This window comes from Tamandua tetradactyla, chromosome 11, assembly GCF_023851605.1.
Source record: "Tamandua tetradactyla isolate mTamTet1 chromosome 11, mTamTet1.pri, whole genome shotgun sequence".
NCBI lineage: Eukaryota > Metazoa > Chordata > Mammalia > Pilosa > Myrmecophagidae > Tamandua > Tamandua tetradactyla.
The window spans coordinates 39,793,409-39,811,630 of record NC_135337.1 but is presented as its reverse complement, the minus strand read 5'-3'; positions in this window follow the sequence as shown (position 1 = coordinate 39,811,630).

Below are 18,222 nucleotides of genomic sequence, written 5' to 3'. Positions count from 1 at the left end.
ACCGCTCGAGGGCTCCCTGGAGAATTGACAGAGGCCCTTGTTGCTACTGTATGGCAGTTCATCTTCTCCCTTTGTCCAGGAGTTCCTCCCCCCATGTTGATCCCTACTCCCCAATAAACTTTCTGCATATAAATCTCTTTCTCAGAATCTGTTTCCCAGGGAACAGAACTAGATGTGTCCTTAAAGGGGAAAAAAAAAAGAGAGCTATTGCTTTTTTATTTCTTTGCTTTGTATATATGTTATACTATACAATAAAAAAGTTGAAAAAAAAGAGAACTAGTCATAAAAAAAGAGCTAGTCATGAAAAAAAGAAAAAAAAAAAAAACTAGTCATGAGTAGTCATGAGGTCTTATCTAATTTCATGGGGGCTGGAAATACAGTCCTCTCATGTTCCCAGCAAAGAGGAGAAATCACCGCCCTTGCATCACTCTTCACAGCGATGTCAATCTGTTGTGATGCTTATTGTCCATTCTTTAAAATTATTATACAAAGCAAATAACCAGAATTTGGATCTATTTTTCCATAGACACTATTACAGTTGGGATCTATGTTCTTGACAAAGGACTTAATAATAATAACAACAATAGCAATGATAATAACTACAGTTTATTGCATATATATTATTAGTCAAGAACTCCTGGATTATCTCATGTTGTGAAAGAATCCCTAGTATTATCCACATTTTATTTTCTCATATCAAATGAGAAGTGAGGAAGTGAGGCTGAGACGGCTTAAGTAATTTATCCAAGGTCACAGATAGTAAGGAGCAGAGTCAGAAATTGAATTGGAGACAGTCTGAATCCGAAAACCAGGTCTTATTGTCTAGGCCATAGAGTAACAAATGCCTCACAGCTGTGGTCAGTGATACGTTACCTACACAAAGCTATGACCTGAAAGTCTCTAACTCTTCACAGTGGCAAAATTATGTCCTGATTCACTGCCATTAGTCCTGGAAAGTTCCTTAGGATTATCCAGTACTGGCCTTTCAAATTCTCTTAAAAGGAAGCTGTGTTTGTTTGTATAAAGCTAAGCCACATAGTGGTTTAGAAAAGAAGTTCCTTTCTTTCTCAAGTAATAGTCTCAATGGGAATAGTCCAGGTTTGCAGGGCAGCTTGGCTCCTCGGACATTCAGGGACCCAGGTTCCTTCCAGGGAATTGCTGGGCCATCCCCTAGGCCTTGTTGTCAAAGCAGGGCCACCCATCCAGGTTCCAGCCAGCAAGAAGGGGAAAGAGAACAGGCATGAGTCACATTTAGGTCCAGGCTTCCAAAACATTAAGACAAACAGGAGGAAGAAGGAGAAAGAAAGCCCCAATTGGCAGGAGCATGTGGTAAAACAGAAAAAAAGAAAACTGCGTTCCTTTGTTTTGGGGGTAGGAAGAGAGATTATAAACAGTAGATAGGTAGTTGTAAGCCACAGATTTTAAAAAGATGCATTAGAAGACAAAAGTCCTTCTTCCTTTCTGTCTTTTTTCCTTTCTCTTACTACTAAAGTGGGCTTGTGAGAAAGGAAAAGTCTGGAAAGTGTCAATAAGCTGGTACCAACTCAGTCATTAGAAAAGAAGTACTGAAAAGGGGGACATGTTTTATTCTAAAATAGTTAACAGGGGTGCCAAGAAAGATGTATTCTGCTTAATGAAAATTTCAGCTTAGCTATTAATCAGAAATACCTTTTGCTTATTTTGCATTTTCAATTACATTTAATTTTTAAAGTACACAATGCAGTAACATGGTTCAAAAATCAAAATGTTATAAAAAAGCAAACTAGAGGAGTCCCTTTCTGGCCCTGTTCCCAACCCTTATGTGAAAATGCACCGAGCAATTAAGGAGATGACTTTCTGCAGACTACTATAATAGGAAGAAAATCTTTTTTTTTTTTTAACATGGACAGGCACCGGGAAACGAACCCGGGTCCTCGGGCTTGGCAGGCAAGCATTCTTGCCTGCTGAGCCACCGTGGCCCAGGAAGAATATTTTTAATGATAGATATGTCACAGAAAAGGAAGAGGGAAGGTCAACAAGGGAGTCATCAAGAGGAAGGATGAAGGTGGGTCTTATCTCAGGGAGTAGGGTGATCTATTGCTATTTCCTGAAACAAAAAAGGATGGGGGAACTTCTTAACCTTTGTTGTTTTCTGGGAGCTCGGCACTCAATAAAGTTTAGCACGGTCACTGTCTACCCCACACTCCCCCTGCCCTCTATAGGTAACTACTTTTACTGGTTCCAATATTCCTTTATATAACACAAGCAAATAGAACTATTCTTATCATCCCCTTTCTTACACAAAAAGTACCTTCTGCACCTTCCTTTTTTCATTTTATGGTATATCCTGGATATCCTGCCATAACTGCTGCATGATATTCCATTATGTGGATGTGCCATAGGTATTTAACTACCCTTCTATGACACAAATTATTTCCAATATTTTGCTATTATAAACTATGCTTCAATGAATAACCTTGTACATTTATATTGTCCATGTGCAGGCATAGCTACAGGATGAATTCCCAGAAGTGGATTTGCTAGGTCAAAGGTTAACTCTCTCTGTCATTTCTGTAAATATTGCTAAATTGCTTTGCATAGGGGTTGGCCCATTTTGCCCTCCTCCCTGCACTGGATAAGCATGCCATCCCTGCAGGGCAGCTTTCCTGACACAGTGTGCTGTCAAATGGACTTCTGCTAATCCAATTGGTGAGATACAGTATCTCCAAGTAGTTTTAATTCGCATTTCTCTTTAAAATATTTTTTTGATTCAACAACTGCTTTGGAAAATAATTTACCAAAGACTGTATCAGAGAGACTGACCCTTTGTGATCACCCCTCCTCCCCCCACCGGGTAAAATGAATGTGTAGCCCACATGGTATTCTCATGGGGGAAGAATACTGTGTCTTCTAGGAGTTCATTCCACAAATTTTACCAGATGTTTCTCAAAAGATTCTGTGTCCAGATAAATTTGAGACTCAGGGGTCAAGGAGGTAAAGAGGCTTCTTTATTGAACCATTGCACAGAGCCTTTGTTGGTCTCATGTTTGTTGTGACTTTCTAGAAGGGAAGACTCACAGACTTCGGCAATGGAGCCTTTTCCTCAAAACATCTGCAAATAGTTTCCTTGGAACACATTTTGGAAAGATTGAGTAGGTTTTAGGAGGTTGGCTTGGTTTTTTTCTTCGGAAATGGCTAATCCTGAAAAGTGGTTTTGTTTGTTTTTTAAATAAAAATCTCTATTGTTTTATTTATTTTTTTCTAAAAATAGAGAAAAGGAGAGAAATCTGTTCTTTGAAATTTATTTTTAGTTGGATTAGCTGAGGTACAGGAATCAGAATCAAGACTTGGGTAGGTGCCTTCCTGGCCAGCTGAGAGAAATAGAAACATCAGGAAACTTCTCTTTATGAAGCCTCTTTTCTCCTTGGTTGGCTTGCTCAATCCCCATTACAAACAGGCTGGCAGGAAAAGAGCTGAAAACTAATTTGCTTTATGGTGCTAAGGGTTTGTTCATTTGTTCAGTTACATAATATCGACCAATTTCTAATTTGATTGCTTGCTGCAGGGCCCCTGAGGCTGCTGGCTCTGCTGTTCCCTCCAGAAATGGTAATCTAGTTAAGAAGATAACATATGCCCAGCAAGGAGGCAACAATATAAGTGTGATTAAGTGACAGAGATGAGAGTCAGGATAACGTTACTTCTCCCAGGAAGAGCCTCTCTTGAGAGTGTCTGCATTTTTAACCCGCTGGTAATGCTTTACAGGGCGACATAGTTGTGGAACTTCCCCAATTCCACAAGCCATGCGAAGGAGGCAATTTTTTTCTTTCCTTTTTTCGGGAACTGTTCCCTGGCACTCTTCCCTTCTCAGTTGGCCAGCTCTGGGTGCCTCGTGCAGTGAGGCAAGCCAGCTGCTTGGGGGGAACCCAAAAGGTCTAGTGAGCCTGAAGGTGGCTGCCATCTGCAGCCTTTGGCTCCACCTAAGGCATATCTCTGCTAATTGCAATAATGTTGTCAATAACATGGAAGGGGGGGGGGGCAGTTCACTTTTTTTTTGTCTCATTCTACTTTTCAACTCCAAATTTGTCTTTGGTTCTTAGTAATTATGAATTCCTTTTGCTGAACTCAAAATAATTAGATTCTCAATTTGAGCAGCTTTTTGGAGCAAACTTAAGAAATGTGGTATATGGTACATAAATATATCTCAATAAAACTGCTTTAAAAAAATGTGTTTTTTTGAGAGCAGCTAAAAAGAGGCCACATCTGAAATGCCAAGTTGCAGTTATAAGAAGCTGGCATCTGGCAAGAGACTTAACATTTAGAACGTCAGGAAGGAATAATTTAGGGAGACCGACAAAAAAAAAACACGTGAAAGTGCATGTTTAAATGTGGACTGAAGAAGTTATGGGACAGGAAGTTCAGCAAACTGCATGAACTTTAAGTGTGTATGACTCTGCCTTGAATTCTTACTTACAAAAGCAGTTTCATAATGAAATACTGCAACCAAATACTTTTTTTTACAAAGATGTTCATTATAGGATTATTTATAATGTTGAAACACTTGGAAATAATTTTAATGTCCAGTAGATAAATGATTGATTAAATAACCTAAATAAAATAAAGTTAGGCAGGCATAAAAATGAATTTTTTGAAGAATTCTTATTGACATTGATAATGCTATCATGTTACATGAACTATAGAACATTTACATTATGTAGGCTATGTACATATCTGCATAGAAAAACTCTAAGAAAATACTGTATATCAAAATCATTAACAGTGATTTCTCTATTAATAGTGAGTTCTACTTTCTTATTCCCATTTTGTTTTAGCCAGTATTTCTACAGTGAGCATTTATCATATTTATAAATTTTTTTAAAAAAAGCATTGTCTATTATAAAGAATTTATATCTAACACATGTGCTATGAGAATTAGTTGAAGCAATGTAACTTAAATATAATATATTGTCATATTTTTGGTGTAAACATTGTTCCTTGCTTTGAAAAGTCTAAATACGTTTGGAGTAAAGAAAACAGATTTTTTTTTCTGTGCCTGAGACATGGATTTTTCCCTAACTTTTGACACTTCTGTAAGAGAGCTGAAAATCTGTTCTCTATCACTATTTATCAAATTGTCACACCCCCCTTTGGAAAAATTAGTTGAAATCACGGCAAGACCAAGAAAACCTAATACCTCCTTCAACTCTTCTCCTGGGCTTAAAAAAAAAAATTCGATACTAGCCCGTGTCATTTAAAATAAGCCTCCAGAGCAAGTGATCAAATTAGGAACTCTGGTTTAGCTACCCAGCAAGGCTGACATGGGATAGCCTTCCTACTGTTACAGTGGAAACAAAAGTGTAAAAGGAATAGAGAAACCTAGGTCATAATTAGACAGAGCAACTGAATGAATCCGGCATCTTCTAAATAAGTTAAATATAGACACTGATCAATTCTCTAGAAAAAGACAGTCACTCCCTGTGAAAGGTTTTAAACCAACAATTCCAGGTTGGTGCCCCAGACTGCTACCTGGCTGTTCTTTCAAAAAGCATCAAAACCTTTTGTACACAGTTGAAGCAGCGAGGCTGGTAGAGCCCTCTTTCATATGTAGTAATAAATTCCAAGTGCTTCAGTTCAGAATTGAATCATTTACCTCAGGATTCCAGACAGCCTGGAACCCCAAAGGGAGCCTTTCTCCCGCTGGCAGCTTGGGGTAGAGAAAAAAGAGCTCAAAAACTCAAAAGCATCCTACAAATATAAGGGCTTATTATCTTCTTTCCCCAACTATGGAGCAGTCAAGAGAAATTAACCCTCTCATTTGTTAACTTCAATAACAGGCTTTAACTGATCTGTAGCCATGGATGGCTCAGATAATTGCCCTAATTAGTTTTGTATGGAGGGAGGCAGGGGCAGGGAGGATTTGGAGCTCAAGTAATTAGGCCTAAATTAAAAGAAAAGAAGAAAAAAAGAGCTTGTGCCTTATAGATTTGACATATGGATTCCAGATGTTATGGAAGAAACTTTACTGCTAAGACTTAAGCTATTTTATGTGGTTAAGGAGAGGATTGAAGGGAAAGATTTCATGACAAAGCATAGTAAAAAGAGGAGAGAGGTTCTAGTAAATGTTTAAGAAACCCTCAGGGCACATGTGTGTGTGTGTGTGTGTGTGTGTGTGTCTGTGTGTTTATATCCCCAAACTGAAAACTAGCAAACTCTAAGACCAAGGTCTTAAAATCTCCCTAGCACATGATCCCCAGAGGAGTTATTTCTGAGTTGGCTTGTTTATGGCTTTGCTGGCAGACAAGTCACTCTCCTTAGTTAGAAGTGAATGTTTTGTTATTTTGGTGCAGTTTTTCTCAGGAATTCTAACTTTAAAATGTTAATGCACACTCCCCAGCCTGTCAGGGAAAGTTGTTATGATATGGGGCCCATTTAAAAATGGAGACAGGTCATTATGCCAGGAATAGAGCTACATGGTCACTTCAACGATATTCACCAAATCCTCTGGTTCTTGTCCTTTTTTGAGAAAATAGTAAACAAAGGGAAAGGATGAGGCGTTCCAGGCCCAGAGTACCAAAATATCACAGACACACAGGAAACGACTCCTCAAATTCAGACTGTGAACCTGTCATTTCACAGGCTTGTCTGTGAGCCTGGAAAAGAGAGAGAAGGGTCACTAGATGGCTCGCCTGTGTTCTGGGAAGACTGGCCGGGAAAGCTCCGGAAACCCTTCCCGTGTCCAGGTGCTTGAGTCTCAACTCAAGCCACAATTTGAAATGTTAAAGGCCAGTGAAAACTGAGGCAAAATTTGTGGCTTCAAGCTGTCTCACTTTGCTTAAAAAGATTATGGGAGACTTCCATGAAGATGGCCGACTAGAGTGGCTCAAGATTAGCCCTGCTCCACGGAAAAGTCAGAGAAGAGACAGGAGGGTGACTGAGGCGGTGATTCGGAAGTGAGGCTGACCTGGGAGAGCCTTCCGCACCTCACAGGGCACACCATTGCAGAGGCCGAGGAACTGAGAAGCAGAAAGCTGGAGCCTGGTGCGGAGGCGTGGAGCCCGCGGGAGTGCATGGATGGGAGCGCCGGACTAGGAAGTAAGCCAGGCTGCAGTCCTTGGGCATGCTACCCTCACCAGGGCAGCCCCATGACCGGTGACTCACCCCACACACCTGAACCCTGTCACCCGCTCCCATTCCCCGTGCTCCAGGTGCCCCCACCCTACCAGACCCCAGTACACGTACCTGCCCCCCACCCCCAGCCCAAGTGCAGCCCAACCCACCTCTCCTGCACCCCTCCTGAGCACCACCTCCCCCTCCCTGTTCCCTGCAGGCTGTTGCCAGTGCATAAAGGCTGCAGGCCCTAATTTCCATACCCCGGCTACCCTTGCCCCCTGCCCATAGTGTCACACAGCCTCACCCTGCCCAACCCCCCACCCCAGCTCTGTGCATCAGTTTATGGCACTCCTAGGCCCCCGCATGCATGTGGGCCCCCAATCATGACATTCAGCTCTGGGAACCACACTTTAGCAGTCCTAGAACCATGCATGCACACAACCTTCAGCCTCACTTCTCAGCTCTAATTAAGTGCCAAACTGCACAGCCAGGTCACATTTGCCCACAATCCACGAAGGTGTAAAGCCGACCTGCTGCCATAGTTCTATGCATGTGCACAAAGGGTCCCATGCCTGAGACCAGCCAGTACATACCAGGGTTACACCCCCCCAGACCGGTGCACCTGCACACCTACGTCCTCCCTGGCGGCTGGGCACCCACATTCACAAACATCAGCATAACATCCCCAACCTCCACCAATCCCTGTCTTGAAGCAAGTCACCACACTGAGTGCCCACCCCATGCCCCGCTCCCTGCTGTACAACCATCCCACAAACACAAGGCCTTAAACTACTGAAAGAAATCAACTCCCAAAGTAAATCAATCAAGATATTTACATGCCACAAAGACAGCAAAAGATCATTAAACATATCACAATGCAGACAGATAAAGCCCTGCCTGATGACCAAATTAAAACATCAGAGGAGACGCAGACATTGGGACACCTAATCAAAGGTGTTCATTCAACTTTACTTAATAAAAATAAGTGGGATGGCAAATGACATAAAGGAGATACAGAAGATAGTAGAAGAGCATAAAGATGAATTTGAAAGAATAAATAGAAAAATAGTGGATATCACAGAGGTTAAAACTCTGTTGACCAAATAAAATATATACTAGAGGCATACAACACCAGAATTGAAGAGACAGAAGAAAGAATAAGTGATATAGAGAACAGGATAACTGACTTCAAAGACTCAAAACAGTAAATGGCAAAGAAGATGGAAAAAATTGAATTGGATTTCAGGAAAATGATAGACAAAACAAGGCACAGAAATATAAGAATCACTGGTGTCCCAGAAGGAGAAGAGAGGAGTAAAGGGCTAGGAAGAGTAGTTGAGGATATAATGGGGGAAAACTTCCCAATCCTCATAAAGGACATAAATATGCATTCAAAGAAGCCCATGGACTCCAAACACAATAAATCCAAATAGGCCTTCCCCAAGACACATGCTAATCAGTCTGTCAAATGTCGAAGAGAAGCAGAAAATCCTGAAAGCAGCAAGAGAAAAACAATCGACTACATGCAAGGGAAACCAAATAAGACTGAGTTCAGACAACTCAACTAGCACCCTGGAGGCAAGAAGGCAGTAGTATGATCTATTCAAGATCCTGAAAGAGAAGGACCTTCAGCCAAAAGTTCTGTACCCAGTCAAATTGTCCTTCAAAACTGAGGGAGAGATTAAAGTTTTCACAAAGAAGTCCTGAAAGAATTTGTCAACAAGAGACCAGCCCTACAAGAAATACTAAAAGGAGTTCTGCCGGCTGAGAAAAATAAGATAGGAGAGGGAGGTCTGAAGGAGGAGGCAACAAAATTGAAGAGTACCACTAATGGTAATTTAAAGAATTCAAGGAAAAAGAGGGAAAAGAATATATAGATCTGACAAATAAAATAAAAAAGATAAGATGGTAGATTCAAGAATGCCTTTTCAGTAAAAACTTTGAATGTTAATGTACTAAACTTACCAATTAAAAGATACAGATTGGCAGAATGGATTAAGAAACATAATCCAGCTATATGCTGCTTATAAGAAACTCATCTTAGACACAAGGATACAAATAGATTGAAAGTGAAAGGATGGAAAAAGATTTTCCATGCAAGTTTGTAATGAAAAGAAAGCAGGAGTAGCTATATTAATATCTGACAAAATAGACTTTAACTGTAAAGACATCAAAAGAGACAAAGAAGGATGCTACATACTAATTAAAGGGTCAATTTACCAAGAAGATATAACAATCATAAATGTTTATACTCCCAATCAAGGAGCTCCAAAGTATATGAGACAGACATTGGCAAAACTGAAGGGAGTGATAGATGTTTCAACAATAATAGTAGGAGGCTTCAATACATAACTCTCCTCTATAGATAGAACAACCAGACAGAAGATCAACAAGGAAATAGAGAAGTTAAACAATTTGATAAATGAATTAGACCTAACAAACATATATAGGTCATTGCACCCCAAAGCACAAGGGGTTCTTCTCTAGTGCTAACGAAACATTCTTCAGGATAGATCATATGCTGAGGCACAAAACAGGTTTTCATAAATTTAAAAACATTGAAATTATCCATAAAGCACTTTCTCTAATCATAATGGAATGAAGTTAGATCTCAATAACCACCAAAGAACAAGAACATTCACAAATATATGGAGATTAAATAACACACACTTAAACAACCAGTGGGTCAAAGAAGAAATTGCTAGAGAAATCAGTAGCTGTCTAGAGATGAATGAAAATGAGACTACAACTTAACAGAACTTATGGGATGCAGCAAAGGCTATGCTGAGAGGGAAATTTATTGCCCTAAATGCCTATTTTAAAAAACAAGAAAGAGCAAAAATCAAAGACTTAGCAGCACACCTGGAGGAACTCGAAAAAGAACAGCAAACTAACCCCAAAGCAAATAGAAGAAGATAAATAATAGAGATTAAAGTAGAGATAAATTAATGGGAGAACAAAAGAACAATAGAAAGAATCAATAAAACCAAAAGTTGGTTCTTTGAGATAATAAATAAAATTGATGGGCCACTAGCAAGACTGACAAAGAAAAAAAGAAAGGATGCAAATAAACAAAATCAGAAATGAGAATGGGTACATTACCACAGACCCTGAAGAAATAAAAGAAATCATGAGAGGATACTATGAACAATGATATGCCAACAAACTAGACAACTTAGATGAAATGGACAAATTCCTGGAGACACATAAACAAGCTACACTGACTCAGGAAGAAATAGAAGATCTCAACAAACCAATTACAAGTAAAGAGATTCAATCAGTCATCAAAAATCTTCCTATAAAGAAAAGCCCAGGGCTAGATGGCTTCACAGGGGAATTTTATCAAACATTCCAAAAAGAACTAAAACCAATCCTGCTCAAACTTTTCCAAAAAAATGAGAAAAAACGAACTTTTACCTAACTGTTTTTATGATGCTAATATCACTTTAATGCCAAAACCAGGTACAGATGCTACAAAAAAGGAAAACTATAGGCCAATCTCCCTAATGAACATAGATGCAAAAATTCTCAATAAGATATTAGCAAATCAAATCCAACAGCACATTAAAAGAATTACAAGCCATGACCAAGTGGGGTTTATACCAGGAGTGCAAGGAAGGCTCAACACAAGAAAATCAATTAATGTAATACAAGTACATTAAAAAATCAAAAGGAAAAAATCACATGATCATCTCGATTGATGCTGTAAAAGCATTCAACAAAATTCAGTCCTTTTCTGATAAATACACTCCAAAAGATAGGAATCAAAGGTAACTACCTCAATATGATAAAGGGAATATATGAAAATTGATAGTCAGCATTGTACTCAGTGGAGAGAGACTGAATGCTTTCCCTCTAAGATCAGGAACAAGACAAGGATGCCCACTATCACCACTATTATTCAACATTGTGCTAGAAATTCTAGCTAGAGCAACGAGGCAAAGAAATAAAAGGCATCCAAATTGGAAAGGAAGAAGTAAAACTCTCATTATATGCAGATGATATGATACTATACTTGGAAGATCCTGAGAAATCTACAGCAAAGTTACTTGAACTAATAGATAAATTCAGCAACGTGGTGGTATATAAAATTAGTGTGCAAAATCATTAACATTTCTATACACAAGCAATGACCTAGCTAGGAGTCAGTTAAGGAAAAAATTACATTCAAAATAGCAACTAAAAGAATCAAATACTTAGGAATGAACTTAACTAGGGATGTAAAGGACTTGTACTCAGAAAACTACATGACGTTGCTAAAACAAATCAAAGGAGATCTAAATAGGTGGAAAGACATTTCCTGCTCATGGATAGGAAGGCTAAATATAGTTAAAATGTCAACTGTCCCAAAATTGAACTAGAGATTCAACACAGTACCAATCAAAATTCCAACAACCTACTTTGAAGATTTGGAAAAGCTAATATAACCAAATTCATGTGAAAAGGAAAGAGACTCAAGTAGCTAAAAGCATCCTAAAAAAGAAGAACGAAGTGGGAGGATTAACACTCTGACTTTAAAACTTATTATGAAGACACAGTGCTCAAAACAGCATGGTGCTGGCACAAAGATAGAAGAACTGACCAATGAAATTGAATTGAGAATGCAGAAATTGACCACCAAATCTATGGTCAACTGATTTTTGACAAGGCCCCCAAATCCTCTGAACTGGGTCAAAATAGTTGTTTCAACAATTGGGCATGGAGGAACTGGATATCAATAGCCAGAAGAATGAAAATGACTCCTATCTTACACCCTACACAAAAATTAACTCAAAGTGGATCAAACACCTAAATAAGAGCTAGCACCATAAAGCTTCTAGAAGAAAATATAGAGAGCCATCTTCAAGACCTAGTCATAGGAGGTAGCTTCCTAAACTTTGCACCCAAAGCACAAGTAACAAAATTGAAAATAGATAAATGGGAATTTCTCAAGAGACTTTGTCAAAAAGGTGAAGAGGTAGCCAACTCAATGGGAGAAAATATTTGGAAATCACATATTGGACAAAGGTTTGATTTCCTGTATATACAAAGAAATCATACAACTCAACAACAAAAGAACAAACAACTCAATTATAAAAGGGGCTAAAGATATGAGTAGGCATTTTTTCTGAAGAGCAAATAGAGATGGCTTAAAAGCACATGAAGAGATGCTCATTTTCATTGGCTATATGAGAAAGGCAGACCAAGATTATAATGAGATACCACCTCACACCTATAAGAATGGCTGCTATTAAACAAACAGGAAACTGTAGATGTTGGAGAGGATGTAGAGAAACTGGGACACTTATGCACTGCTGGTGGGAATGTATAATGGTGCCACCACTATGGAAAACTGTTTGACAGTTCCTTAGGAAACTGAATATCGAGTTGCCCTATGACTCGGCAATACTAGGTATACACCCAGAAGAGCTGAGCTGAAAGCAGTGACACAGACATTTGCACACTGATGTTCATAGCAGCATTATTCACAATCACTAAAAGATGGAAACAAACCAAATGTCCATCAACAGATGAGTGGATCAACAAAATGTGGTATATACATACGATGGAATATTATACAGCAGTAAAACAAAATAATGTCCTGAAGCACATGACAAGATGGATGAGCCTTGAGGACATGATGCTGAGTGAAATTAGCCAGACACAAAGGATAGATACTGTATGATTCCACTTTCATGACCAGCATAAAGGTATAATCAGAGGCTTATGATACAGAATATAGGGGACTTAGAAATACATAGAAGCTAGAGATGGGTAAACTGTTAGTTAATGAGGTTGAACTCCAATGTAAGGGAATAGATAGGAATGAAGATGGTTCTATAGTGGGTCTATAAGTAATATTACCATATTAAAGATGAACAAGATGGAAAGGGGTTGTATGGACCTATGTGTCCCATTGATTACCACTAGAAATATGAATTAGTTCTCACAAGAATTGCTTCAAAAATATGATTCTTGTACAATGAGTGTTTAAATCCAGAGTAAAGGGGGAAAACTGCTACTGCATACTATGAGCTATGTTCAAAAGGAAACCATCAGCACTACCACAGCAACAGCAGAGGTAAATGATGAGGGGAGAGACAAGAGTGAAGAGGAGGTTTATATGTTCTATTTGGCGAGAGTGTGTTTGTTGGTTTTCTCTCTCTTGGGAACAATGAAATTATTTGAAATTGAGAATATTGATGGAGTGTGGACTTTGGGCCCTCTACATGATGCGCAATGAATGCAGGCGGCTAAAGGATGCACTGATGGAGAAGTAGATTGGCGAACGATGGCATAATACTTATGAAGGCTGTGCTGCTACAAAAAAGAACAAAATCATGAGGCATGCACGAGATGAACATGTGGGACATTTTGTGAGACAAAATAAGCCAGAAACAAAAGAACAAGAATGGTATGGTCACCTTTAGAAAATGTTTATAAGAAGACAGTGGCCTAGATTGTAAGCCTTTAGAGCAGACATATTAAGTTCAGTGATGATTAATATTTCTGGATTTTGCGATGCTGTTTTATATATATAACCTGATATTTAGAGATAAGAATGAACCCGAACAGGTTGGGGTTAAAGTAATTCAGAACATAGGGGTAAGGAAGACAGTGTCTATATTTTAGCACCACACATACTCTTTGAGACCATTGGAAGACAGGTTTATTTGGTCTGGAACTGAAATTTTCTGTAGTGCATAATCGAATTCATCCCATCTGTATAGCTCATTTGAAGAATTGAAACACAGGGAGTGCAGAATAAGAAAGAGGTCCTTTAATATTGTATAGATTATTGTAATGCCTGGATATATCCTAGAGTATATTAAGCTGATAATCCAAAAGTATTGGCAAAGTCCCCCGAGGGAAGAGAGAAAGAATATGCAACTATTAAACCTTACCAATAGGGAATCCCCTGATACTGTGTCAAACTTTAGGGACACCCAAATCAATAGGCCATGCCCTCGATCATGAAGCTTATGTAGGTAGCAGAGAAGCTTAGACTACCTATAGGCATACCTAAGAGTTACTTCTGGAGGACCTCTTTCGTTGCTCCAACGTGGCCTCAGTCACTCTAAGCCCAACTCTGCAAGTGAAATCATTGCCCTCACCTCTACGTGGAACATGACATTCAGGCGTGAAATTCTCCCTAGCAACATGGGAGATGACTCCCAGGGATGAATCCAGACCTGCCAACGTGGGATCAACAATTCCATCCTGACCAAAAGGGGGAAAAGAAGTGTAATTAATAAAGTATCAGTGCAGAGACAGTTCAAATAGAGTTGAGAGGCTACTCTGGAGTTTGCTCTCAGCAAGCTTTAGGTAGATCTTGCTACCTATCATAACCTGCCACCCCCAATCCAGGACCATTCCAACCAATCCTTAAGAACACCTAGGACAATATATAAGATTCCACAAGGGTTCCAGGCACTTGAGTAACTTTCCAGAAACCTACAACCTCTAGATGGGTCCCTAGTCCAGATAAATCCTGAAATTTAGCCCAGACTCTCCAGAATATCAGTTAGTTCTATCTCCCTACCCCATATTAGTGACAGACCCTTCCAATATGAAAAACTTAGAATTGCTGTAGCCCAAACACTCTTAAAGAGAGGGATGGAAAGATCAAAGGTGTTGGTGGAGTTATACAAAGAAGATAGGATTTAACAAACAAATATGAATGCTGAATCATTAAATTGATATCTCATTTAATCTCCAGTATTTCAGAGCAGCTAGAAGTAAAAACCTAAATTTGTGGAATTATAATGCATGTCAAACTCTGAAATATGTTCTACAACTAATTGTGGTACTGTGCTTTGAAATTTATAGCTTTTGTGTATATATGTTATTTTTTCACAAAAAAAGAAGGAAAAAAAGTCAATTGTGATGATAAAAAAGCAATTAAGCCCTCTAGCCTCCTATATTCCAGAGAAGCTAGAAGGAAAAATATGAGAGGATCATATGGTAGTTCATGACAAACTCTGTGATCTGTCCTGTAACTACTTGTTGAAGAGTGCTTTGAAAAGTATTGCTTTTTTATTTCTTTGCTTCATATATATGTTATACTCTACAATAAAAAAAGTTAAAAATAAAAAAAGCAGATTCTGAAAAGCAAGTGAAAAACTAGAATACACTTTTGGAGGGAGAAGGATATATTCTCAGCCTTACTGCTGTACTTTAAGGCTGTCTATTAAAAAAGCTCAAAATATGCAAAAAGCCACCAGAACCTTGCAGTATGCCTTACTCTTCCTAAAACATTTACCTATCAACTTTATTTTTACATTAATCTAGTCCTTCTGTAGGATGATCCTGGAATATTAAACAAATACTGCACCTCTGGTAGGTGAACTGGTTTTGGATTCATTCTTTCTCCAAATATCTGTATACTGAGTGCCTTTAAGAGTTGACATTCTTTCAGTTAATGAATCAGCCCTGTTAATTAATTCAGGTGCTCCTTCCTCCCCTCCAGTGTAGTGAGTCCCCAGAGTCAGTCGGCTTGGGCTACCTTGAGCAAATTTCTTACCTTTTCTGTACCTCAGTTTTCTCCCTGAAAAGTAGGGTTAATAATTGCACATACCTTATAGAATTAAATGAGTTAATAAATGTAAAGCACTTAGAATAATGCCTGGCACATAGTAATTATGTGATAAATGCTGGGTATTCATTTAATACTGAGCATGGGGACCAACAGCACACAGATACAGCAGATACAGAAATAAATAAAGCAAGGTGCATGACGGAGGGAATATCTGAAAGGTTCTTGAAAGCTAAGGGGGTTCACCATGGAGAAGAAGGGCCAGGCCAAACAAGCAACATGAGTTAAGGCACAGTGCCATGAAATGAAAAGTTATGTCTGGGGAATTGTGAATTTTCCACTAGAACTGAATTTATAGGTATGTGAGAATTAAGGGGATAGAAGCCACAGGATTTACTGACCAAACCTATATGATATGAAGTAAGATAAAAAGCAGATTTCCGAGTTCGTGGTGATGCCATTAACCAGAAACAGAATATGGGAGGTGGTGTGCTTTTCAGCACAATGTGTTTGGTTTTGAACACGTGGTATTTGGGGGGCCTTTGGGACCCGGTGTAGATGTGCAAATGGATAAATAAATCTGGGGCTTTTAAAGAGCATTCTGGTAAAACAATACAGTGTAGGGAGCCATCAGAGTGTTACTGATGATGGTAGACATGAACTGACTGATGTCATAAAAAACCAGTGTGTTGGATGAAAAGAGGAACTAGGCTACATTTGCCTTTAAGGGAAGTTGGAAGGGAAGGAGCCAGAGAGGAGCAAGGATAGCGTGGGACCCTGGAAGAAACCAAAGGAGTAAAAAGAGTTTTACACCACTTAGGATGGTTTTGGCTGAAAATGACAGAAAATCCAACTCAAACCGATTTAAATTGTAAAGCAGATTTACTGGCTCATATCATTGTAAAACAAAAATCAGGATGAACTTTAAGCCAGGAGTGAGGAATTCAGGTTACCCTCAATATATAGCAGTTATATTGAGTTTAAATGAGCTAGGTATTGTCCAAGGCAATTGAACAAAACATGCACAAAGTGCTTCCTCTATAGACTGTACATGAGCGCTCCTAGGTATCTTGTTTTTTGTATTAAAATGCAAATGCAATACTTCAAATCAGGATATCTATGAGGAGGGAGATGAAGAAAGCTTTAGAATTTAATGAAAACTCCAAAACATATGTTGGGAATTTAATATCTTTTTTGTTTTGGAAGTGTAAACTAGGGAAGCAGTTTTTTTTGGGGGGGTGGGGGTGGTGGTGCATGGTCCAGGAATCAAACCCGGATCTCCTGCATGGAAGGCGGACATTCTAACCACTAGCAGTTAAGGTTTGCATACAAAACTCTAAAACCCCAAATACCATCAATGATACATGTTAAAGTCCAGTTGTGGACCTAAATTAGTCAAAGCTTTTTACTTAACTTGAATTGCTGAGCTTATTCAACTAATTTATGCCTGTAAAAATGACTGAATACTTAAATTTTTCAAACATCTCCAGTAGGACTTTATGTCTAACTTAATTGTGTGGCAACATGTTTTATTTGTAGGTCATCTCCAAACCTGCATATTACTATTTATATTTTAATTTAAAAATATAAAGTTTGCAAAAACTAATTCAATTAAAGAAAAACTTAGGTATTATATCCAGCCAAGCACTATCAGTTTCTCGAATCCCTCTCTTTGTTCTCCAATACCTTTCTTCAGACACATCACTCCAGTGGTAAGTTCCACTGCTACTGTTTTTTCTTACTCCAGACTTGTTTTAACCAGTGTCTACCAATGACATAGAGATGAAAAACTGTGTCCTTTGTACCTAACACCATGCCTGACACTCATCAGATACTCTGTAAATCTTGTATGGATGCATACGTTCCAGCCTGATCTCTGGAAGTGATCTCACTGTGTACCCTTGAGTATGTTGTTTCACCTCACTGGGCCTATTTTCCATTTCTAATTTGGAAATAAAAAACCTACCTCAGGGTTTTTGAAAAATAAAATATTATTTTGTGATTGAACTCTGTGAACAACAAAAGCACTATAAAACATTAGGCTTATACTTAGAAGTTGCAGGTTTGTAAAAAAAAGTCCAGATATTAGTCTTTTAATGGCTGAAAAGCAGTGTCAATTTTCTCAGATATGCTCCTTGATTCAAGTTAGAATGTTTTCCACAAAACTCTAAAAACTATTTACACTTTTAATTTTAAAATATGGCCCACAAAAATTCTTCTCAACGTTTCCTTGTACAAAAAAATGTCACTTGTGACTGATATAATTTCATTTTAAAGATGAGGAAACTGAATCAGAAATATTAATTGACTTGATTCTCTAAAAAGGAAGCTATTTAGATAGAGGATTTTTCCTACATACATGGATATCTGTAAGATTCTTCTCCACTGGGATTTCACCAACTGAATCAAAAAGCTTCTTTACCTCAGTGTGGTCATATACTGCATAAACATGCTCCCAGAACAGCTCTTAAGGGGAAAATAACCCACTCTCTAATGTGATGGACGTAGAGATTGCCGCAAAAAGTCCATTTTCTACCCAGGGATTTTGATGTGAAGGTAGAGTAGCCTACAAACAAGTTAATTTCTCCTTCCATTTTTTGGACATATTTTGAAAATAAACC